General features: G+C 31.1%; 1 protein-coding gene across 2 annotated transcripts in view; it reads right to left on the bottom strand.

Moving 5' to 3' along the window:
- Positions 1–26550, bottom strand: part of LOC142328224 (uncharacterized) — an 890790-nt gene that overhangs the window by 249529 nt on the left and 614711 nt on the right. For both annotated transcript variants that reach the window (XM_075371822.1, XM_075371823.1), the window contains one exon: positions 11124–11163. The gene's annotated coding sequence lies outside the window, so the exon portion shown is untranslated. The remainder of the gene's footprint in view (positions 1–11123; positions 11164–26550) is intronic.

Below are 26550 nucleotides of genomic sequence, written 5' to 3'. Positions count from 1 at the left end.
TTACGTTAGTTTAATTAGTGCCGACCGTCGCCGCTAGTACCGCCATACCCGCGGGAATTAAATACGGTATGCGCGCTCACTTTAATTAAAATCGTTGAATTAGATAAACAAAAAAATATTATATTTAAATAAAGTGACAAATATTTTAAATTAGGTTGTGTATGTAAGCCGTGCATCAGAAACAAATCCACCGTTGTACGACTTTTCCGGAATGCGTCTTTAGCGGCATGACGGGAAAGTCAGCTTTTTTTAAATAAAGTTTTCATTTTTTAATTTGCTTATTGTATTTCATGAATATATATATATATATATATATATATATATATATATATACTGTATCGCGTATTACTTTCATCAGAATAATGAAAAATGAACATATATACTCAAATCTGGAAACACTCAGCTCCTTGTTTTTTGAGGCTTAAAGTTTTTTTATTTGAGTATTACTTATTTCACTAAACTGAACCGATCATTGTTATTAAACAAAGCTGAAAAATGTACCGTGTGGGAGGGAGGAATCACACCGTGATTCCTCCCTCCCAGTCCGATGGCTAAAAAATCAAGGGAAGGCTGGAATATAAATAGTCAAATGTTTGAGCCAAATTTTAATTTTTTTTTGTAAAAAGGTTTTTGAGATATGAGGCAAAAACTGTTTAGAATAATGTTGAATATCCCCAACACCCCATAATCCGATCGACTTAAAACGTAAACATTTCAATAAGTTACATCGTTCTAAAGCTCAATTTTGTACGACTACTATTGAAAAAGTAAAAAATTAAAAATTTCAAATATACTGCTATCCTTACTTATTTTTTAATTTTGTTCAAAAATTAAACCCTCTTGTTTCCATATATAAATTTTTTGGAGGTACTTTCGAAAAATTTATTTTGAACCAGTCCGAATATAATGATCAAAATACAGGCCAACACGCGTACAGTATGTTTATTTTCCGGAAATTTCTAAAATTAGTTTTTGCTTTTGGGGCTAAGGGAATCTTGAAACAACGTCCCAGACACCCAAAAACGTGGCCGATCGCTATAATTTCCCTTTATAGTGCTGAAACAATAACAGAACTACTACTGGGAAAAAGAAAAGTAGAAATAAAAATGAAATAACGATAAAGTACGTATAAAAAAGATACAAATAAATAAATAACATATAGAATAACAAAATGTTACTAATAAAAATAAAGAATGTTTAAGTAAGAAACACAACTGTTATGTTACAATTACAGAAAAGCATTAACAACATTTAGATAAACTAAAGAAGTTTATAAATGGGACAATTATTATTGTAATGATATACATAACTTAAAAAAGTCAAGTGCTTAACTACTTAATAAGTAATAACTAAATCACATCCACTCAATAAACACATTTATAAGTAAGGTTAAATATATTTTACTACAGGCCAAGGGTTTATCCCTGACCTGCTGAATGATCTATACTGACTTTTTTAACCGTTAATTTAACATATGAGCAATAAACAGATTGATTTTATATCATTATTTAAAATTTATCTATCAATTGTAAAATAAATACATACTATTAAAACCAAAAAAAATACCCTCAAGAGAAATTATATAGACTTAATATTTTATACAAGTGGATGTACTCATTGTCGTCCTTCATAAAAAAAGAATTAAACGAGGAGATCTGTACTATAGAATTTACATTTACATTCTTTTATTTTGTACTCAACTACAACAGTACTCATTTTCTGTCGGTTGAATACTAAATTCGAGGTCATTTAATGATATTGATACCAAAAAAAACAAAACATTAAATTCACTGAAAACAAACTATTAGTAATGCATTTTATAGAAGTACGTACTTAAGTTTTAACTAGTACTTAATATTTTCAAAGACACTTTGAACGTAATTAAACAAATTAAAGAAATTACTTTACATTAGTCAGTTTACTATTATGATAAATTAGAATTACCAAAAAATATTTGCATCGATTTTACATTAATTTCTGAACGTTGCGTAATATTTTACACATGAACAGATCCTGGTCTTCTAGTATTTGCTGTTACAAACAATTAAAGATTTTACTGTTATCGTAAGTAACAATCTACGATAACAAACGAATAAAAAAAATCATTTTCATTTTGGCTACCCTTATTACCAACTATTATTTTAGCATATAATTAAATATATATATATATATATGTATATATATATATTGGTACCAAGAGAGAATCTTATAAGAGTGGTACAATCATTTTTACTGCATGTATACTTAAGATCTAACTTGTTATTGTAAATAACAAATTACCATTATTGTAATAAAAAAAATATCTTTATTTATCATGTTTATTCGATTTACAAGTATAAGTGTAGTGAATGTGATTTTTTTTTTTTTTTTGAGGGACATCGACTACTTTGGTCATTAGCTCCTTTCCACAACAAAAGAAAAAAGAAACACCTGATAAAAACACTTGTGACGTAGTCAAAAGACTAGTCGTGTCAATACACATCATGTAATAAACACTTGTCATGACATATTAAAACCCCAAAATAAACAAAGGATGATAAAGGTGTAAAAGAGCTTTGACAAAAAAAATAATCATTTCTTACGAAACGTGTCAAATTAACAACACCGTTGCAGAATGTAAAATTATATTTACATTAAAAATTTTAAAACAGACTATGTCAAAAATGTAAAGGTTTTTTGCCTCTTAAACAACGCACAAACCACTTCTATCAAGCTATTGAAACATCTTCATGTCAAGAAAAAATTAAAATATATATCCTTTCATAAAAAATTTGTCAAAAACATATAAAAATAATTTTCTTCAAATGCCCTATCGGCTAGGTTTTCCCTTTGGCCCATCCTTTTTTGCTTCTCTTTTCCATCTTCCTAAAGGCCTCGGTGTCAAATTCCAAGGTACCTGTGGCCTCGGAGATGGAATCACACGATTCTCCACAGTAAACCAAGGAGGATCCCTTGCTACCGGAATCAGGCGACACCGCTTCAGAGTCAAGACTCGATGCACTCCCCGCTATTACTTTTGGGGCAAAACGAACTCCTCGCTCTCTCACTTAAAGGCCTCTTTGATTTTGGAAGTTCCATTTTTGTTTTTATTAAATCTTCTTTTTTCCAATATTTTTATTTCTATCTTCTCAGATTCCTGCACGGGGAGTTTTGCAATTTCCACTTTGGCTTCAGGTTTCTTGTCTATTCTGCTTTCACTATACTTCGCCTTAGAACCGGTCAAAGGTTCATTCCTCAAAGGAGACGAACTATTTTGTCTAAAAGCTGCTATTTTTTTTTCCCGTTTTGGTTTGTTTTCTGTGGTTGGACGATTTACTGAATTTTATTTTTTGCGTTAAGCTTAATTGATAATTAATAAATGTTAACTTTGCTTTGCTATTATTACTTAATAACAATATAAAGAACAAATTACATAAATATTGACAATTTTAAAGAAATGCAATCATAGTTTACATAAAAAAAATTAACTAAAACAAATTCAGTAATATAATCACATCATGTTTATGAAAATAATCATAAACATGTTATGTAATAAATAATTAAATTAAAAATGAAGGAACAATATTAAAAACTACCAAATATGAAAAGTTTTTAGTGGTCTATTTATCATGAAAACATACTATACTACAGTAGTTTTGAAATCAGCGGAAGGATGAAGGTTATGCCCTCTTCCTCATCCTACCAATCCTGGTTATTCTAGTAACATGATAGTGATTATAAATAAGTCTCATTTGTTATTACTTTATTTTTTAATTTCCGAAAGTTTGGTAACTCTATAAAAATAATGACCTTTAATTTTGATCAGTAATGTACTACAAAGAGAATGGTTTAAATCCTATATTTTTAAACAGTATACTTCTACAGAGTGTTCCATATAAAACGCAACCCATCAATCACTCACCCATGAAATTTCAAAAGTCAAGCTTACTCCCTTACTCGTTACTGAAATGGACTCGTCCAACATCTGAACACCGCGGCGACGCAGTAGAACACTACCGATAGTAACAACAATGCAATCATAACGTTCAGTGTATTGCTACTGACAAGATGGTGTTTTAGCTAGATGAACGTGTTTTCATCGTTGAGTCGTACTTCAGTACGAAATCAGCGGTTGCAGTGCAAGATATGTTTCGCCATATGTACCCAGATAAACCAGCTCCTAACAAAACATCAGTATTAAGGTTAGTCGCAAAATTTAGAGAAATCGGTTCTGTTAATAACGAGGAACACAAAACATCTGCATCTGTGTTGAATACAGATACAGTCGCTGAAATCAAAGACCGATTACTCGCCTCGCCAAATAAATCGATCAGACGTTTGTCTGCTGAAATTAATTTGTCTAAATCAACCGTTCATCGGGCGACCAAACGATTACAATTACGATCTTATCGCATTCAAACGGTTCATCGACTTCTTGAGCCCGACAAAGAAAAACGGCTACAATATTGTCAACGGTTCCGTCGATTTCTGCTCGAGGGATTAATGTTACGGATTCGTTATTTTTCACAGATGAAGCACGGTTTCATTTGGATGGCTACGTAAACAGCCAAAACAGCAGAATTTGGAGCGCCGAAAATCCTCCCGTTTATCACGAAAAACAATTACACCTGCAGAAGTCGGGCGTGTGGTGCGCGATATCGCGGAAGAAAATAATCGGTCCTATTTTTTTCGAGTACACCATTAATGCAGAACGATATCAGGATACTGTATTTCAGTTCGCAGCATTCTTGGAAGAGGAAGACAGACACTGCTGGCTACAACATGACGGTGCGACATCGCACTACGCAGGCTCAACTTCTGATTTCGTTGAGGAATTCTTCGGTAATCGTGTTATCGGTCGAGGCTTGTGGCTACCAAGATCTCCAGATTTGACTGCGGCGGATTTTTTTCTACGGGGTTACCTCAAAGAAGAAGCCTACAACAACAAACCACGAACGCTTGAACGATTGAAAGTCAATATTGAACAAGCTGTATTAAATATCCAGCTACAAACTTTGAAAAAAGTTGCAAGAAACGCTGTAAAAAGAATTGAAGCTTGTATTCAAGAAGATGGCGGCCACTTCCAACATTTACTCTAAATGTAAGGTAATGGATGGTAATAATAAAAATTACATTTACATTTACACACGCCTTTTTATTATTTCAAAATCTACCAATATAAGGTTGGGTTGCGTTTTATGTGTGTAATGTATGAAATGTGTGTATATTTCTTAACGTAAGATGTAGTTTTTATTTAATATTTGAAATTTAACTTTATTACTGATGAACTTTATTATTCACATGATTGTGAATCATCTGCTTGACAATAGTGAGGAAGTAAGACGTACACAAGAGTAAGAAGTTACACCATAAAAAGAAAAACAAACGGTGATCTCATCTCATCAATTCTTTTCAGATAAATCATAGTGTCGTCAGATTTATACGAAAATGCTTAGTTCACCAGTTCGCCAGTTTGCTTTCCCATCTAAACATTCGTACAATATACAAAAGAGCTTTAAAACTAAACGAAAACTATCAACTTAGAATATTATTACATATATGTATGTGCAGTATCCGATTGGAAAATGCCCTTTTATCTTCGGATATAATCTAGTAGTCGCGTTAAAACTTTACCGATGCGTTTTAAGTATAATTATTTGCTTCACAACAAAAATAAAAAAATCAAGAGTAACATTTTATTCACAGATCATTTTTTAGTTAACTTCACAATTTCATTTGTCTTCAAAAAATACGGAAAATAAACTGAAGAAACATAATTTTTTTCAACGTCAGTATATCCATCTAAAATAGGGGGAAAATACTAAGATTATATGTCCTATTAATTACCTAATAATTAATTTTTCTATCAATAATTTTCCAATTATCGATAATATTTTCAAATAATCTTTTTTGTAAACAGTCATTTTTGCAAGTTAAAATAATTAACATGTTTTTATAATGGTTTATAAACGGAACTTAACAAATAAATGGTTTTTATAATGTATGTTTTTATAAGGTGAATAAAAAAGTAAACAGTGTAACAAAACCCACCGGGCTGGTCTAGTGGTGAACGCGTCTTCTCAAATCAGCTGATTTGGAAGTCGCATTTCCAGCGTTCAAGTCCTAGTAAAGTCAGTTATTTTTACACGGATTTGAATACTAGATTGTGGATACCGTTGTTCTTTGGTAGTTGGGTTTCAATTAACCACACATCTCAAGAATGGTCGAACTAAGACTGTACAAGACTACAACTTCATTTACACTCATACATAATATCATCTTCATTCATCCTCTGAAGTATTATCTGAATAGTAGTTACCGGAGGCTAAAACAGGAAAAAGAAGAGTGTAACAAAAAAATATACCTACCTATTAATTTTCGTAAAGTAAAACAATTACTCCTTCGTTTTCCTTTTGTCCTCCATTTTGTGTTTTTAAAGAAAAACTTATACTTCAAAATCGGATTGAGGAATCATTATAATACTTTAATCATACATTTACAATAATTTTCTTTAATAAATAAATAACTTATAAAACACATTCACAAATTTCAAAATGGCGGCCACGTCAATTTTTATAACTCAGTAATGATTAGTTTTATATGCTTAAATTTTAAGCCTATCATTGTAAACGAAGTTATACAGGTAGGACACGAAAAGGTAACCCCGCCAACTTTTACAGTAACCTATGTAAGACCGATATTAATTAATATACCAGTATTAATCTTCAGAGAACTCTCTGAAAATTAGTACGATGATTAGTCTCTGAAGATAAGTTCTTACATCCCCTTCCTTTGTTATAATTTTCCATGCATATGTCCTTTTCACGAATCTATGATGTTAACATTCCGCACTCGGCCGGCGCTATTCATTCGTGAACCACTGTGTATCTTATTTTTGAATTAGATTGTACAGGAAAAATAGTTTGATTTGCGAGATCATCTGATCTAAATACAATCGATTTTTAGCTTCGGGGGACATCTAAAAGTGTGGTTTGCAGTACACCCGCGCTCACGGTTGAAGATCTTCAGAATTGAAGAAGAGTTTTCGACGTATTAGAATTACAACAGGATTTTGAAATTGTTACATGGTCGACTGCTATAGTATATTACCATCAAAAGAGGCCGGTTCGAAACGATTTCTAGGGAAAGTGAAAGTGAAATTGGCTAGCAAATTATGTATTTTTTAATTCTAATCAAATTTAAATAAATCTGCTGTTTATTGCAATTGCACAGAATTTATTAAATCCCATTGTTTTCTTACAAATATTGTTAAATGACCCGCCCGTGAAATTTCTGCTGTAATAAATAAATGGTTTCGCTTGCCGCATGACACGTAGTACCATCCTGTTGGAAGAACATCTCGTCATCAACAAAGATAAAGTACAGGGCTTCCAACTGAGGCCACAAAAATGCAGTTATCATCTCGCGATACCGTACACTATTGACAATTACTGCAGTTAGCGCTCACGGCGGCAATATTTTCGGCCGAGTATCCGGTACAAGGACGCCCACTTCTTTTGCTGTCCACGGTCGAAGCTGTTTGTTCAAATTTTTTAACCACTCTTTTTACTGTCGTTCCGTTTGGCGCGTTTCTCCATCCAAACTTACACGTAATTTACCTACAGTTTCAGCGCAAGACTCTCCGTATCTGTAATATGTTTTCACGATAGTTATGCATTCGTACATCTTATATTTCTCCATCGCAATTAACCGGAATGCGACTGCTACATTTATCTCAGAGAGTGTTGCCAGCCCGACGAAAAAAACCGCACGCAATTTAAATCTTGCGTTAATTTTGAGACACCTTATATTACGTTACTTCCTCAAGAGGAAAAGAGTGCACAGCTGTTGTATTTCACATAAAAAAAATGTTCATTATTTTGACCGTGAAATTAATTGTTTATTTCAAATAATTACAAAGATTTTAATATTTTTGGAAAGGTTTTTCAAAAAAATATGTAATTTTTTTTGTTTTTTTTTTCAAAAGAAAAGAAGTTCATCTGTGATAAATGATATAGCTAAACAGCAATTACAGGCAGTAATTTATTACCTAAATTATCTTTTTCATTAATACTCATATAATTTTTCCTTATTCATAAAGAAAAAAAACAACAAAATTTATAAGTTCCTCATCCTGATGAATATTTTCAATGAATTACTCAATGTTTGTTTATTTGTTTAAATTAATCTAAAACTATTGGTGTACTAATTAACTAAAATAGGCCATCGGAGTGTGATTGTTAAATTATTCTGAGAACAGATTAATGTTTACTTAAGACGAGCAAGAAAATATATAAAATTATTAGTATAGGGCTATACACTTTAGTGATACTAAAATCAATAATATTTTATCTGAATTTATTATTTTTCATTTGCATTACGTTACTGACTAATTAGATAATTTTTACATAAAGATAAACATAAAGAATGAATTATTTATTTTGCTGTTTTATCATAAAAAAGTAACAATAATAAATAAAAATAAATTAACGAATGATTTTTTTTTAAGGTAAATATGAAACTGCTATTTACAATTACCAGTAAAAAAAATTTAAAACAAAAAAAATTATATTTTCTTTACAAATAATTGTGCATGAAAAATAGACATAATTGTCAAAAGATGATTAAAATTCTTATTTAAACTTATCAGAACATAAATGTAGTTATTTTAAGATATATAATAACAATAAAAGTGAAGGTCTAATAATAAACACGTGCGCCTTAAAGAGAAGATTTACTAACTCATACAAATTAAAAAGCATAGCAACAAACAAAATAAATTGACTTCTTCCTAAAGGCTATCTATAATAGGTATACATGGCCTTTACACGGTTATAAGCAATATAAAATTGGTTAATTTCCAAATAAACAACTATGACTAAGTATTATTTTAAATGTATTATACATTTACATAAGTATATATTGTAATTATATAAGATTTCATAAAATACATATATATTAGATATCATTAATACAACAATACTAATTTTTATTAAAAAAGCTATTTAATAAAATATTCCAATAAATCTACGATTATTTAAAACGAAGACATGTCATACGATTACATATCGAATAAAAATCTGAAATATACCACCTAACTAATAATTAGTTTGGAGTAATACTCCCCAAAGCTTATTGTAGCTAAAACATTTCACAACAATGACTGTTTCTATTAAAGAAATGATGAATCATCATACGTAATATATACAAACACACGAATATATTATAATAGAAAATAAAATGTTAAATTTATACACTAAACGTCGCGGAGGGGTGGGGAGGGGAATATCAAATATAAAAAATATTATTACCTAATTGAACTAATTCCAACTGGAAAATTAAACCAAGTTTGACAGTTATTTGTATTATTAATAAAATCGAATTAGCCGGCCCTACTAACCAAAACCTGTACCCTCAGGGCCCAGGTGAACCCGCAGTCAAGTCAGGGGCTTCGCAGGGCCTCCTGTGACTGCGGGGCCTACCTCAGCGCCACAGAGCTCGCTTCTACCCAGATGGATCCACTAACTGAACACCCGCACTGTTCGTTATCCTCATAATTGTAAGAATAATACTGATAAATAGAAATTATAGTATTCAAGGCTTTATAGAAACCTGAAAAAGAAACTAAATTACAAAAGGCAGAATAACAGCTGCTATGATAACTAAAGTAAACACACACACACACACCTTTGACGATGAAAAATTCATAACTTATTTTTTTGCTATGGATACAGAAATATAATAATGAAGTAAAAGGATTAATCTTTTTTTCCCCTTAATGATATCTTTAATTTACAACTTCATCCTCGTTGTGGGTGAAGAAATAATGAATATTTTTAATATTTTAACCTTCAAGGGAGCTAGTACCTCTGTCTGTGGCTTAAAGCGTTCGTGGTATAATACGAATATAACCTGAAAATTTGAAAGAAATCGATCGGTTGGTTCTTCGAGATTTTCAAGATGAAATATATAAATAAAAAACCATCTCAGTTTTGCCAAGAAACACGGGTAAAAATTTGGTTGAGATTGATCGAGTAGTATATATATATATATATATATATATATATATATATATATATATATATATATATATATATAAATATAAATATAAATATATATATATAAATATAAAATAGATATATATCATATAAGATAAGAAAGACATTTTAAAGTTATTTTAAAAAAGTCAACAAGGAGATGTATAACTCTTAAGCCGGGAAATTTGACCGAAAATAAATTATGCAATTTATATCCGCCATGTCTGAATCAGTCCAAACGTATAACTCAAGTGTTAATAAATGCAACGGAATGTAATACGTGATGTAGAGTCCAGAAATGACGAAAGGAAAGTGATTCCCCCCCACTCTTTATAATCCTTATAAAGATAAAGAGTTAGAATAAGATCAAACACCATCCGAAAGTGTATTAGGTACTTAAGAAGCACTGAATTACGCAAGAAAATTTACTTGTCCTTTGCTTAAAGTTTGAGATACGGAACCCATGTTCATTTAAGTTTTATATTGTTCTTTTGACTAATTGTGACCAAAATACAATGAGATTATTGGCTCATACAAGGAAATAATATTAGCAAATTTCATTCAAATTGGTTTATTCGGTCAAGAGATAACAAGGAAAACAATACATCCTTCAGGAACTTTTCAATAGTAAAATTGTGTTTTTTAAATTAAAAATCTGAAAAACAATCCGTCATGCAAAATTTAATCAGATTACCTTTCTTTTATGTATTACGGCTGTATATTATAACTATATACTCGGGAAATTAATACAATTAAATAATAAACCGGATAAAATAGACTAATTGGAAAAAAATAAGTATCATATAGTTTTTAGACTTTTTGCAAAACACGTTTTGTAAAAACACAAATTTTTTGTAAAAAAAAAAACAATACTATATCTACAAAAAATAATCTATATGAATTAAAATGCTACCCATAACGAAAACCATGATGTACATACAGATAAATAAACATGAAGGAAGACTTTTTATTCCCATTTTATAATAAATATATTTAAAAAATTATTCGAGTATTATTTCCGTTATTTTTTTCATCAAACGTTTTATTATAATAATAATTAAAAAAAGATTCACTATAATTAATAAAATAATAGTAAATACAACTCACATTATAAGAAATCCAATGTTTTCAATAATTCACCATTCACCTAAGAAATAAAAAACAAATAAAATTAATAACAATAAGTTTAAAAAAAAGAAAAATAAATTAATTGCTTATATAATCTATAACACTATAATTTTATTGTATTAACTACATTAAATCCTTACTAATTCGAACTAATTGAGGAGAAAAATTGCCCTGAATTAGAGAAAGTCCGAATAACAGTGTTGCTTTTTTTTCTTCGCGGAAGCTGATTATATAATGTTAATGGATAAATAAATTCTTCTCTTATTAAATAAATACGTGTGAATATATTTATAATAATACAAGAAAATAATATTACAATAAAATTCGATATTTCGTAAAAAAAATCTGTGCAAAATATATTATTAACACAACAAAAAAAAACTTCCTTAAAATTATAGAATTTTTTGTAAATTTTATTTTAATGTGGAAGGAACTTTCTCATTTTTTTCGACAAAAAATAGTTTTTCATTTATTCGCAGGAAATATATTCTACTAAAAAAATTATTTGACATGGATTAAGAAAAAAAAAAAACATTTGCCCCCTGTGGAGGCATCGTGCGCCCGTACTTGTGCGGATGGGCGAAGGTGATGAAGCACGAGGACTCTGGACCATAAAGGCACCTCCTAGGCCCGCGCAATGCTTAAACTGTAGGACCGACCCCGGAGGAGGAGAAACGGTGAGATAGGAGTTTTAGTCCTATCTAAAACTCCTATGCGGGTACACATAAGCTAACCGGTCCCCGCCGTTAAGCAAACGCAGTTCCCATAGGCATGCCGTGGCAGCAGACTACCACCCTCTAGCTTGGCCCTTCTACTAGGGCTTCTCGCAACGGGGTCCCCACGGTATCGACAGAGACCACAGACATCCCTCTTCTGGCATGCCCATGACCCCCTCCCCCGCAGGGCTACCCTCACCATCCTATCCTATATTGGGCAACATGTCCTCTACATGTCCCCATTACCCTTCGCGACCCATCTCGTTACCTCGAGGGTCCCCAGTGCTTCATCGAGTAGCCGACCTACCTTGCTCTTACATGTCAGGTGGACCTGAACCCTCTCCACAGTAGGGCTGCCTCCCTGGCCCTAAACGTCGCCACGCTTCGTCCCCATGCCCTGCCCACTGCTTTTTTTTATTAGATTAACCTTTCCATCCCTTTTACGCAGTGGACCGGGCTTTTTCCCCCCCAGGGCGCGACTTGTAACACCCCGTTACAAGTAAACGTCGACTGGGTGGAAGCAACTCGCTTAAATCTACCTTATATCTAGCTTAATTCTAATCACACATAATAGTGCAGCTCGCAGGCCGCCTAAATTAACTTATACTAACTTAACATAATCTTTGCTTGCCCATTGGTCAGGTGGTTCACCTGACCAGCACAAGTCCTTTCCTTATACGAGCTCGCAGGCTCATCACCTAATTTTATTTAACCATGCCGACTGAGTATGGGTGATAAACTCCCTATCCTCCACACCCAGCGAACGTCCAACACAGCACTCTTAACAACTACATCGCAGCACGCACGCTGCCTATGACTATCTGCTTACCCATTGAGTGGCAGTGAAAGGCATCCTTCCACTACCACTCAGCATAAGTCCTCAATTCCTAGCCTACCAATGACACGCAGGTCACGAAGGAAGTGCTTGCCAATTGGAAGCTGCTGAGGACTCCACATATTCCCAGCACAAGTCTTTCCCACCCACATCTATCTTATGACTAAATGAAGCACACAGGCTTCCTAATTTAAAACTTAAACTAAGCATACCCATTGGGAGGTCCAGGTACCCCACCCTGTGCCTCCCAGCGCATGCCCTTTGCCCTAATACTAGACTTAAATCTAATACCACTTATACCACATAAGCTCTTAATAACATCTAGCCGAACCCGTGCGAGTTCGACACTCCCCCATTTATGGGGGGTGCGTAAATGGCAATTCTCAGATTCATCTATAACAAAAAAAAATATATATTCGTATGAAAAATACCTTTTTGGAATTTCACAGCCAAAGTTTTTTACCTTTGTTTTACGAATTATTTACTTTAGAATATTATTTGGTTACTAAGTGAAATTCGGTTTCAAAAATGCGTTTTTACCTCCTTCCCCCCCTAAAAAAAAAACATAAGTGGATAGGAACATTAGGAATTTAGATAATTTTTTCCATTTTTTCTCCAGCAATCTGTTTCAGGAAAGAAAAAGGTATGTAATTTATAAATTCATTTTTTTCCAGATTTGCGCTGTTGGAGAGGATTATCAATTCTGATAATTTTGTTTGTTTGTAAATTTTACAGATATAATAATTATGGAACCACATTCCAACCCCGTAGAGGAAGATACCCGCCTTGGGACGCTTCCGGTCGCCACACCACCCCCCCTCCCGTTCATAGCCATGATGGGCTTTAACGGGAGTTGTCTTTCGCCCTTTAACTTTTTACATCTCATACTAATAAGCTAAGCCTCGTTGGGATGCCACCGATGTAAATGCACAGGTAGACATCGACATCGGTGATTCTTAAACTCAGCTTTTGCCTTCTCTGTAGGCCTCGTCCGGACATCTTAAATGTCCTACATCGTTGCCCTCTGAACTAGCTAACCGAGCTCGCGGAAGCGCGAATCCCGCGCCTAGTTCTACTTTTAAGTGAATAATTATGGAACAGCACAGTTTTGCTTCGCTTGTTCGCAATATTAGTAGTACTAAAAAGACTGTGAGTTTTTACAAAAAAATAAAATACTTCACACAGCTGTTTTTTTACCTTGTTTTTAACCCGACTTAGTAGTTAGCTAATAGAGTTTAATTTGGAAGTACACCGATAGTTAACTAAGTTTCTATATTACGTTGTTTATCCTTTTATTAATTATGTCGGATTCTGAGGAAGAAATATCTTTAACACCGACCGATATTAAAGAAAAGACAGAACGTACTACTAAAATTACCTATTGCTACAAAGATGTATTGTTTATAGTATTTTTTTTTTAATTAAAAAAAATGTACTCTTGCGAAGCTTACTTTACTCGCCAAGACTGGTGTCGTATCTTATTTCGCACTCGTGCATAAATGACTACCATTATAGGCTTGTTATGTATTGTACTATTACGCACTACTTTTAATAAAAATATTAAACTTACTGTTATAATTTATCGTAAAATTATTACATTTTTAAAACATTTATGTGTAATTAGTAGTAAAAACATAATATGATAAAAAGACCGATCACCTAAAATTTATTAGTGTAACTTTAATAAATATATATTTAATAGCTATAATATAAAATAAATTGATGTATAAATATAAAATAAATAAAATCAATTTGCGTAAAATATATTAATGATTTGTATATGAAAAAACAGAATATATAAACAAATACAATATAACATTAAGAATAACGAGTAATTATTCGTAAAGAAAAACAATTTATGTAAATCATAATTCAAGGTCTTGATTTATGTAGTTATTCATAAATATATTTAGAAAAGTACGCCTATAATACAGATTCATAAAATATAAACTGATTAAAAAAAAAATAAATAATTTCATACAATAAATTAGTAACGTATACGGATTATAAATCAACAATGGGAATATAATTAAAACAAATAAATATTTTAATATTTAAATAAACAATATCTCCGATACTTGCTAACTGAGGCACGCATAACCCCTAAAGGGTACACGCTCTACGTTCGTGATACATGGAAAATGTAAATAATGGCAATAAAAAGTGCATAACTAAGTAAGTACTAAGATACATTTATGTAATAAATTTAATAATTCAATTTTTATCTCAACTTTTAAATGAGATAATGTAACATTTTGAAAAACCCTATATGAAACGGCCACTAACCTTTTTCTTATTTTTTAGGTAGATTTCATAAGAAAGCTACGTATTGTAATGGGTACCATGATTCGACTTCCGGAAAATTTCGATATAACTTTGCATTTCATACGAAGCATATATTTATCTGTTATTTCAAATACCCCAGACATGGCAAAACAGGACAAATAAAATGATTAAATCCCAAAAATTAACTTGGTCAACGTATAACAAAAAATGCCTTTCTGCTAAAACAAAACTTAAACACTATAAAACTGTAGTTCAGCCAGAAGTTACCTACGGAAGCGAGACCCTTTTCAAAATCACTCAGAAAAACCGAATTGATAAAATTCTGAAAATAGAGAGGAGAATTGTCAGAATGTGTATCAATAAAAAAAAACACCAACAAGAAGGCGATGGTGGATTGTGCCAAATGAGGTGGTATATCGAGAAATAGAGCCTGTTACTGATACTATGCGGAAAAAAAGAATCTCTTTCTTTGGTCATCTCATAAGGACACCGGAAACAAGACTGTCAAGAAATATCATTGAAAAGCTCTGGTTCCAAAAACTAGAAGTAGGATGGATCAAAGAAATTAGAGAAGATACGAAAGATTGGGAATTTCCGTGACCGACCTACAGAATAAAACTGGAAAAATTACAGAGCTAAAAGACAAAAACATTAGATTTAAACAAAAGATAGTTAAACGACAAAATACAACGAAGAGGGTGTTTACAGATGAAGAAAAGAAAGCACGATCTGAACGGATGAAGAAATATTGGGCAGCTCGGAAGAGTAAAATAACACGCTTTTCTCAGAAAAGATCTAACTAAAATTGACTTAAGTGGTCCCATGTTGGCCGTAAAATCATAATAATAATATATATATTTTCACTTTCTTGTGGACACGATAACTGTCGTAATTTTGGGCCAATCACTTTCAAATTGATACGTCAAATATAACAACCCAAAATCTCGGTCGAGTTCGTTAATGAGCAAAATCGGACCATAGGGGTGGAAATGGGGGGGGGGGGGAAGAGCTTTTTCGAAAAAACAAAATATAGCTATAACTTTCTTAAGTAAAATATCCAAATCGTTTAACGTTTTTACTATTCTTTGGATAAGGGCCTAAAACTTGTTAAAGTTAAGTTTTTTGATATCACCAAAAACATGGAGGTGGAAAAAATGGGGTTTCGAAGACAAAAAAAAAATCATACCTCCCTTAATAAATACAGTATCGAATCGGTTTAAAGTGGTCCAGTAAACATTACCGAAAACTTTTGCCTGAAACAATTTTTGACATGACCAACCCTTACGGCAATGGGTGACCAAAATATTGTTGGAATTGTTATAAGATGGGGCTTGTCGAATGATAAACATGTGAAACTTTTTTTCACATGAAACCATTGTTGTACTGAGTAAATTTGAACTTTTTTTTAACTTTTAAGGTGGAAATCTTTTTTATCCCTACTTAGCACCAGTGATTTTTACCTTCGCTTTCCAGCTACCGAAACAGATTTTTTGTGTAACTAAATACAATTTTTTGGCTTATAAGAAAGAGCCCTATTACGATTCCGTTGGAATGCTTAACAAATTATCGAACCGTTTTAAAAAATCTTTCATCAATTTATTTTAAAAACTATTAAAGGATTTTATTTTACAAAAACATTATCTTCCTGTCGTATTTTTAAATAATAAATTGTTTTTTAAAGGTTTTTCTAAAATTTTTTAATTAAAATACTAAAAAATTAAAATACTTTAAAAACCATTTTAAACAACCTTAATTTTTTTGCATACCGTTCAACGTATAAATAAACTTATGTCTCAGATATTTTTCAAAAATAAATTGGTGAGGACCATAACAAAGGCGCCGTAGTTTGTTAGGGGTAGAAAGATTCAGGACTACCTAGAATTAAAACATTATCTACGAAATGTTGAATCGTATGCTTTAATGAGTGATTTCGTCGGGAATTTCTATACATAATCTATTATTATTCCGTCTAGATAGCGCTTTAGCAGAGCTATAGCTCTACAAGGGAAAGTATTTAATCGGTCCAATTTGGGCATATACGGTGTTCACTGGGTCTTAACGTTTTCATACCGAAGGAATTAAAAAAAAAGGGTGGAAATTTTCCGGATGTTAATGTTCGTTATGTACATGTGTTCGGTGTTAGCCCCTAAATCACCTGATATTGACCAAATTTGGTCAGAGTACTTCTATAAATGGGGGCATTGATGCCATTCAATTTTCAACTTAAAAGGTCAAGGGGTGAAGCTGTACAGCAAGGTCACCCTCAGTATCTCGAGATTTCGCCTAATTAAGGCCATATTTTTCAACTACATTTTTTAACAATTAAAAAATAACAACACTTGCAAAAAAATTACTGCAAAATCGCACTCCTACCCCAAAAAATGCTGTTGTAGTCGTCTGTTATGTTGTGACGTCACAGATGAATGGTAGAATTAAAGAAATGAATAATATTTAAAGTATAAAAAAGTAACTCGGTCTGGCTGGGTCTCCAACTCGATCGCCCGGACGATTCAGTACCTGGTGCGTTAAACCTCGCGACTACACCGGTCTGCCGACCGTACAAGCGAAATTTGTTCTATGAAAGTTGTGAAATTACATCATTTTAGTTATTACCGAACTGTCGCCGCTTGTACCGCCACACCCGCACGAATTAAATACGGTAAGCGCGTGCGGTTTTGTTAGAATCATTGAATTAAAGAAACGAAAAAATATTGTATATAACTAAAATTATAAATATTATAAATTAAATTGTGTGTATAAGCCGTGGATCAGAAACAACTCACAGTTGTTCTACAACTGGTCGTCAGTTTTTTTCATTAAAACTGAAATGTCAACATTATTATTTTTTTACATTTAATATCTTCATATGCGCGTGTAACATTATTTCATACGTTTTAAATAATTACTATGCATTTTAATTACAACTATTTTTTTTATTTTATAACTAACTCTGTATTTTGTGATGATGCTGCAATCAAGATTTTACCAGAATTTGCCTAAATCTATTTATTTAGCAAATGCTGAGACGATTCCTCTTTTTATCCGTAGAATAGGATATCTACCCATTCCTTTCGTGATCTACGTAATGTATTATTGTGTATCGATCAGAACAAAATTATATTTATTTTCCTATTGTATATGTTTCAATACACAAAAATTTTAAAGCAAACCCTTCTAATTCTTAAATGTATATTAGGTATCAGCAGACTTCTTTTCTGCAGAAAAGCGCTTCTCCTCTACTTATGCCCGTTTTAAATTTCTCCGTTCTTTGTTATCCTTTGTAATTATATTTCCTAAAACACAAAATTCTGCAATATCTAATAAGTTATATTCTTATACTTTAATGTTTAATTCCTCATTAATCTTCTTTCTGATGCGTTTCATTATCCTTTTTTTATTCTTACTTATTTTTAAACTAAATTTCTCTCCCAGCATTAAATCGACAAAAAACTCTAAACGGCTTGCTTAGAGTTTTTTGTCGATTTCTTTAAAACTAGAATGTGATCTGAACATTTTAAAAATTTTACCTTTTCTTCTTCGACAATTACACGGCACTCTCAAATCTTTCTTCGATTTCTTCTTTTATGTACAATTTGGAAACAAAGACGAAAGGTTACATCCTAGTGTTTCATTTTAAAATCAGAGTCTGTCTTCTACTTTTAATAAAGTTTTTTTTTAAAAATACATTCTAGGCAGAATAAATTTAAATGTTAAATTTCATCGAATGAAACTCGCTTTTAATATAAATTAGCACAAAGATGGGATTTAATTCGAATTTATTTAGTTTTATAAAAATCGGTTTATATGATGCCCGAATAGACATAAATAATTAAAATGAAGGGTATTTTACAATACATTCGTAATAAAATTTAAAGGTAGCACGATGAAATTAATTTCAATTAAAGCATAGATACAACTTAAATTTTATACTTGCCACTGAGACCAGAAAAATAAAATAATAATTATTTAATCTGTTATATCATTGACTAACTGTTTCTACAAAATGATGACACAAAAATTGGAATATTATGCGAAGATAAACGACAACGACACAACGTTACGACGTAAGATGCAATACATTCCTTTCTTACTACAATGAAATAACGCAATCATCATTGTTAGAAAAAACAGTATATTTCCTTCAGTTAGGATTTATATTATTTCGTCACGAGATACGGAAGTCTATTTTTATAATTACTGCAATCATAATTTTTATTTTAAGTAGAGTATGACAATATATATATATATATATATATATATACACACGAGTATAAAAATATATATTTATGTACATATATATATATATTATTATTATTATAAAGTTACATTAAAGTCAAAAACCTTATGGACATATTTTTGTAGGATTTAGGAAACAAAGCTTTTAGTAGCCACATTCAAAACACCGTACTTACCTTACTTTAAAAGTAAGAGTAAAATTATTCCAAAAATTTTTGAAAATATTATTTGTAACATGGGACATATTCAAAGAGGAAACTAAATGATTAAAACGTTGCCGTAGAAGATTCAGAAAGAAAAGTAAAAATTGACGAATCAAAAGGAAATGGGAGCTCAAGTTTTAATTGCCAAAAAGAGTATCAGTGAAGGAAGAACGTGTTTCCTAAAATGGTACAATGGACCTGCCTAAAGGCAAGTAACCATGCGATAAAGAATAACCATAATAAAAATATACAATATAAGAGATCAATCGATGAAAAAAATATATTTTATTACAAACACATTAACTTAAATAATAAAACGTTACTTTAATTTATAGTTTTTACGAAAAATGTTGTTACGTAACAAGATTTTACTAAAATCTTGACACGTACCGTATTTTCAACTAGAGTAACTACCTCATTTGACAAATTTAATTATTAATTATTTATATATAAATTTATGAATTTTGAGAATATTAATAATAAATTAATACTTACTGATCATTTAAATCGTTAATGTTATTTCTCATAAAGGAAACATATTATAGGTACAATACACTCGACATACGTAGAATAAAATATTTTAGACAACACAGAATGCTTTATGTGTGTGTGTGTGTGTAAAAATTATTTACACAAATAATTATTATTTAGCCGGGTAAAAATTATTTGAAAGTTTTTTTTTATGTGTGGCATGAATATATAAAAAATTACTTTTTTAAATATTGAAAGATAGAAATACTTTTGCCCGAAGACGAGTTCGGTGATAGTGAAGGTAGAATCTGATTGTTGAAGTTATTCCTAATGGTTACTGCAAAACAATTTTACAAAAGGAAATTTTATGTACATACATTACGCATAAGAATTTATAAAGGATTATTTGCCTATTTCAAGGTGTTTTAAATGGAAAATATATAAACTATATAAGTTGTGGTTATCACGATTTCTTATATTATTTTACTTTTGTATGTTTTTTTTAATAATTAAAACTAGACAGGGAGCTACGCCCCTTGGATCCCGTGAGCCAGGTCGCTGCAGGAAAGCCCCGGGTCCGAACCAAGGGCACCCCAGGGCATCCCAGAAATGGTTCCGGGGACGATCCTAGGGCCGCAGAGCTCGCTTTGCTCGCAAGTCAGGACCTCTGCAGTGTTCATTTTCCTCATAATTATGAGAATAATACTGATAAATAACAATTAAAATATTCAGGCTTTAAAGCAACCTGAAAAAGATACTAAATTAAAAAAGACAAAATAATAGTAATTATAGTAACTAGTCTTTCTTTGTCCGTTTAGCCTCTGGAACCACCGTAAGGTGTTACTTCAGAGGATGAATAAGGATGATATGCATGAATGTAAATGAAGTGTAGTGTTGTAGTCTCAGGTCGGCCGTTTCTCTTAATTGGAACCCGATCACCAAAGAACAGCGGTATCCACGATCTAGTATTCAAATCCGTAAAAAAGTAACCTGCCTTTACAAGGAATTTGAACCTTACAACACTCGACTTCGAAACGGTAACTAAAGCAGACAGAGCTTTGACCACGAAAGATTCAAAATTTATTTGTGTTGCCATGGTGATAGAAATTAAGTTTTAATTATTTATTAATTTTTTTTCTTCTTTAATGAATTATTTAATTAACAGCTTCACTTCCAAGGGGGTAGGGCTTCGGTCTGTAGCTTAAAAGTTTACCTGAGATAACACGAATGTATCCGACAAATTTAAAAGGAATCGGTCGGTTGGTTCTCGCGTGCTTCCAGAACAAACATACAGACGGACAGAGGAACAAACATTCGGCTTTATACATAAGATTGAATACCTTTCTTCATTAAATAAAGCACCGTGTTATTCAAAAAAAGTAAGTTTACATAATTTAATAAAAATTAATATAACGTTTTTAATTATAATTTAATTGGCAACCTATATTCAACCAAATAGATATTTTTTTACTTTAATCTCAGAAAAAAATTATTTTAATAAACATAAATAAAAAATAATCACAAAGTAGAATTATTTTTAAATTTGCAAACGTTAAAATAACTTAGATTATATGTTAACCGGAAATGTTAATACAAAAAATACGATAGTAAAAAAAAAATCTAGTGTTAAAATATAGTGTTATTTCTGGTTAATAGTTATATAGTAACGGAAACTGACAAATGACTAGTTGTAAATAACGGTCAGATAGCTGTAACCTACCTTCAAGAAGAAGAAGAGAAAGGTGCAATAACAACAATAATAATAATAGTAATAATAATTACCAAGCGTCCAAGTAACAAATAACAAGATAAAAAAAATAACATCTCAGAATCTTTAACAATTTAACAAATCGTTTAATGTAGTACAACTTAATGTTATGAATTTAGAAAACGAATGTTTTTTTTTTTTGTATACTATATATCTAGTTACATAAGAAATTTCATTCTCTGATATAACTTCCCGTAAAACATCATCAGTAAATGCTAAAAGAGGTTGAAAAAAGAACATTACGGAAATAGGAATTTACTTCCGAATTAAAGAATAACCGTAATTTAACCTCAACATTACAATCCGTTAATGGTTTTTTAATTCATATAAACAGATATATATATATATATATATATTCAATACTTACCATCATAATAACAAAAAATGTATGACACATAAGCCTATTAACACTAGATAACAAAAATAACAATGAAAAAAGGATATATACAGATATAAACTTTTCACAGGCAAGAATGACTTTTGATACGATGGTATAATTTTATATGACTTAGGTCGGCTAGTAAATATATATATATATATATATATATATATATATATACAGAGTGTTTCTAAAATAGTGGGCTGGCTACTTTTTCGGATTCTACTTATAAAACTAAACAATAAATATCCTTAAGAAAAATGGTAATTTCTCCTTCGTTCTCCCCCTGTTCCGCCATTTTGTTATTTTTATATAAAAATTTATCTCATGTTTGGATAGAGATATCGGATTAACATTTTGTTAGCGTCTTAGTAATAAAATTTTAAAATTAGTAAAAAATCAGGACCTAAATACCTTCACAAATTGCAATGGCGGCCATGTTTATTTTTCAATCCGTTATATCTCTATATATATTAGTTTTATAAAATTTATGTTGTTTGCTGAAATATTAAACCTTTTATTTTGAACAAAATGATATTTTATTTTTTTAAATTTGTTAATAAATAGTCAAGTTATGGGAGAAAATTGATGTTGTAATTTTGTGTCATAATTAAGCCTATTATTATGAGAAAATTATTAATTAAATTGATACTAATTTACAATGCTAGAATTAACAATAAATAAAAACAATTAATATTTCATCGAATTGAACGTAAAGTGGAATGAAAACAGACAGAAAAATTACATCAATTTTCTACCATAACTCGGCTGTTAACCAATTTAAAAAAAAATAAATTTCATTTTGTTAAAAAAAAAAGGCCTAATATTTTAGCAAAAACATAAATTTTGATAAAATAAATATTTATGGAGATATAATGGATTGAAAAATAAACATGGCCGCCATTTTCTAATTTCCGAAGGTATTTAGTCCTGATTTTTAACTAATTTTAAAGATTTATTATAAAGACGCTTACCAAATATTAATGTGATTCGTCTATCGAAACTTGACATATAAATTTTTATATAAAAATAATAAAATGGCAGACAGATGGAGAAAGAAGAAATTGCCATTTTTCTCAAGGATATTTTTTGTTTAGTAACACACAATCACTCTCTCTCTCTCTCTAGAGGTGTGTGTGTGTGTGTGTGTGTGTGTGTGTATACATTCTGGCCGGCCTATCTACCCAGAAAATGGTCCCAGGTCAGCCCAGGCGAATCCCAGAGCCCATTCGGAACCTCCTTAGGCCAAGGGGCTTACCCCCATGGCCATAGAGCTCGCTTCGCTCGCCGTTCCCAATTTTTCAAGGGGACCAGCACCCTGGACATCGCAGGCTTGTTTCGGTCGCCATTCCCATCTACTCACAGAGCTCTACCCCTTCCTGGACCCGCACTGTACATTATCCTCGTGGTTGTGAGAATAATACTGATAAATAATGATTATAGTATTCAGGTTTTATAGAAACCTGAAAAAGAAACTAAATTACAAAAGATGGAATAATAGAAACTACGGTAACTAAAGTACACACACCTTTGACGACGTAAAATTCACAATTTATTTCTTTGCCTTGGTGGCAAAAATATAATGATGAAATAAAAGGATTAATCTATTTTTTCCTTAATGAATACCTTCACCCTCCTTGAGGGCGAATAAATAATAAATATTTTTAATATCTTAACATTCAATGAATCTAGGGCCTCGGTCGATGGCTTCAAACTGGGATAAAAAGAATGTATCCTACAAATTTTAAAGTAATCGGACGGTCGGTTCTCGCATGATGTAATAACAAACAAATCGAAAAACCTTTTATATATTTATTTATTTATTTGTATATATATATATATATATATGCATTTCCAAATAACCGTGATCTGTTTGATCCTGAGTGTACCTCATGGATGCAAAAGTTAGCCTTCAACTGATTAACAAATACCCCGTTTCAATTTTGAAAACCGGACGATTTTTTGCAAAGATATTATAAGAGAACCCCATTGCACCTCGCAAAACAGCACCCAGGGGCACCCCGTTTGTTACATCAGTTGATGGTAAAGATTGTTCTAGCGTCCCACGAGGTGCTCGCATATCTCACCACCCTAGACACTTACGCAGGCCCCACGGGAAGCCCATTATTATTAAAGAGATTTTTTTTAATTTATTTAACGTAAATTTAATTCTATTACTGTATTTTTTTAATATTATTCATACAATTGTTTCAAATTATTCAGTTTGAACTCAGCTCACACAATGATGAACACTCACTATTCACAGTCCATTAATTCAATTCATTAAAGTTTGTTCTTAAACCGGAAAATTTCTACTACTATATACGCACATATTTATTTATTTTCGAGATAAAATATATGTAAAAAAAACTACTCAGTTTTACCAAGAAACACGGGTAAAAATTTGGTTACGATTGATCGACTAGTTTTTTTGTTTATTCCGAACAATCAAAAATCCTCTTCCTCTTTATATAATAGTGTAGATATAGATCAGTAACTACAGATTCGTAACCTTTATAACTTGTGAAGATGACTGTTTTTAACAATAAAAAGGCGCAACTGGTTTTAATTTTTTATTTATTTATTTTTTTTGTAAGTGATTCTATAGCGTTTATTCTTTCAGTAATTGGATAGATCATTCTCTGTATTAAATATTTATAGCCCATCTTAAACAATTTTTTTTAAAAATGATTCGCTAATATGTAACTTAAATGAATCTATTCAGAATGCATTTAATTTAAAATTAAATTTATAAATTTTATCTTAGATCAATTTAACAAAAAAATTATTTCACACATACAAACACACTTTTTTTGTCTTCAGTCATTTGACTGGTTTGATGCAGCTCTCCAAGATTCCCTATCTAGTGCTAGTCGTTTCATTTCAGTATACCCTCTACATCCTACATACCTAACAATTTGTTTTGCATATTCCAAACGTGGCCTGCCTACACAATTTTTTCCTTCTACCTGTCCTTCCAATATTAAAGCGACTATTCCAGGATGCCTTAGTATGTGGCCTATAAGTCTGTCTCTTCTTTTAACTATATTTTTCCAAACGCTTCTTTCTTCATCTATTTGCCGCAATACCTCTTCATTTGTCACTTTATCCACCCGTCTGATTTTTAACATTCTCCTATAGCACCGCATTTCAAAAGCTTCTAATCTTTTCTTCTCTGATACTCCGATTGTCCAAGTTTCACTTCCATCTAAAGCGACACTCCAAACATATACTTTCAAAAATCTTTTCCTGACGTTTAAATTAATTTTTGATGTAAACAAATTATATTTCTTATGAAGGCTCGTTTAGCTTGTGCTATTCGGCATTTTATATCGCTCCTGCTTCGTCCATCTTTAGTAATTCTACTTCCCAAATAACAAAATTCTTCTACCTCCATAATCTTTTCTCCTCCTATTTTCACATTCAGTGGTCCATCTTTGTTATTTCTACTACATTTCATTACTTTTGTTTTGTTCTTGTTTATCTTCATGCGATAGTTCTTGCGTAGGATTTCTTCTATGCCGTTCATTGTTTATTCTAAATCTTTTTACTCTCGGCTAGAATTACTATATCATCAGCAAATCGTAGCATCTTTATCTTTTCACCTTGTACTGTTACTCCGAATCTAAATTGTTCTTTAACATCATTAACTGCTAGTTCCATGTAAAGATTAAAAAGTAACGGAGATAGGGAACATCTTTGTCGGACTCCCTTTCTTATTACGGCTTCTTTCTTATGTTCTTCAATTATTACTGTTGCTGTTTGGTTCCTGTACATGCTAGCAATTGTTCTTGATAACAGATATATATATATTAATTTAATTGTTATATGTAGTTCGCTATATGCAATTAAATTAACTATATATAAATTAAATGTAAAACAAAAGAAAAAAATAATAACTTATGACAAATGCTTTGAAAAAGTTCGGGAAGTCCTTAAATTTTTTCGAAAATGTTTCTTATAAACATAATTTGTATCATTTAATTTTTTTGGCTAAAATTCAATTCAAGAAAAAGATATTAATTAAAAGAGAAAAAAAACAACAGTTGGTTGCAAAGAGTAAAAACATTTATAAAAAAGATTCATAAAATGGTTAGTACCGATAGATGTCTAGAGAATTAAAAAAAAAAATTCGTAATATTCATCCAAAGCGATAAAACGTAAAACATAAGTATCTTAAAAGAAGTTTGGCAGACATCCGTGAATAATTTAATTTAAAGCCAAGCCTAGATTTCCATAAAAATTAAATTAACCCAAAAAATTGCATTAAAATCTGAATAAGGATACTTTAGATTAGTTTAGTTTTATATCAAATTCAAATAATTCATGAAAAATGAATATTATATGTTTGGTGTATTATTATTAATAATAATAAAAACAAAAAGCTTCAGTTTTATGACTTTTTTTTTAAACACTTATCAAAATGGATCTTTGTCTCATCATCAAATAAAAAAAAGGTGAACAAAAATTAAATTGAATATTTTAATACATAAAAGCAATAATAATACAAAT

Source organism: Lycorma delicatula, chromosome 7, assembly GCF_047948215.1.
Source record: "Lycorma delicatula isolate Av1 chromosome 7, ASM4794821v1, whole genome shotgun sequence".
Lineage (NCBI taxonomy): Eukaryota > Metazoa > Arthropoda > Insecta > Hemiptera > Fulgoridae > Lycorma > Lycorma delicatula.
The sequence above is the reverse complement of the archived record's forward strand: the minus strand, read 5'-3'. Positions and strand labels throughout refer to the sequence as shown.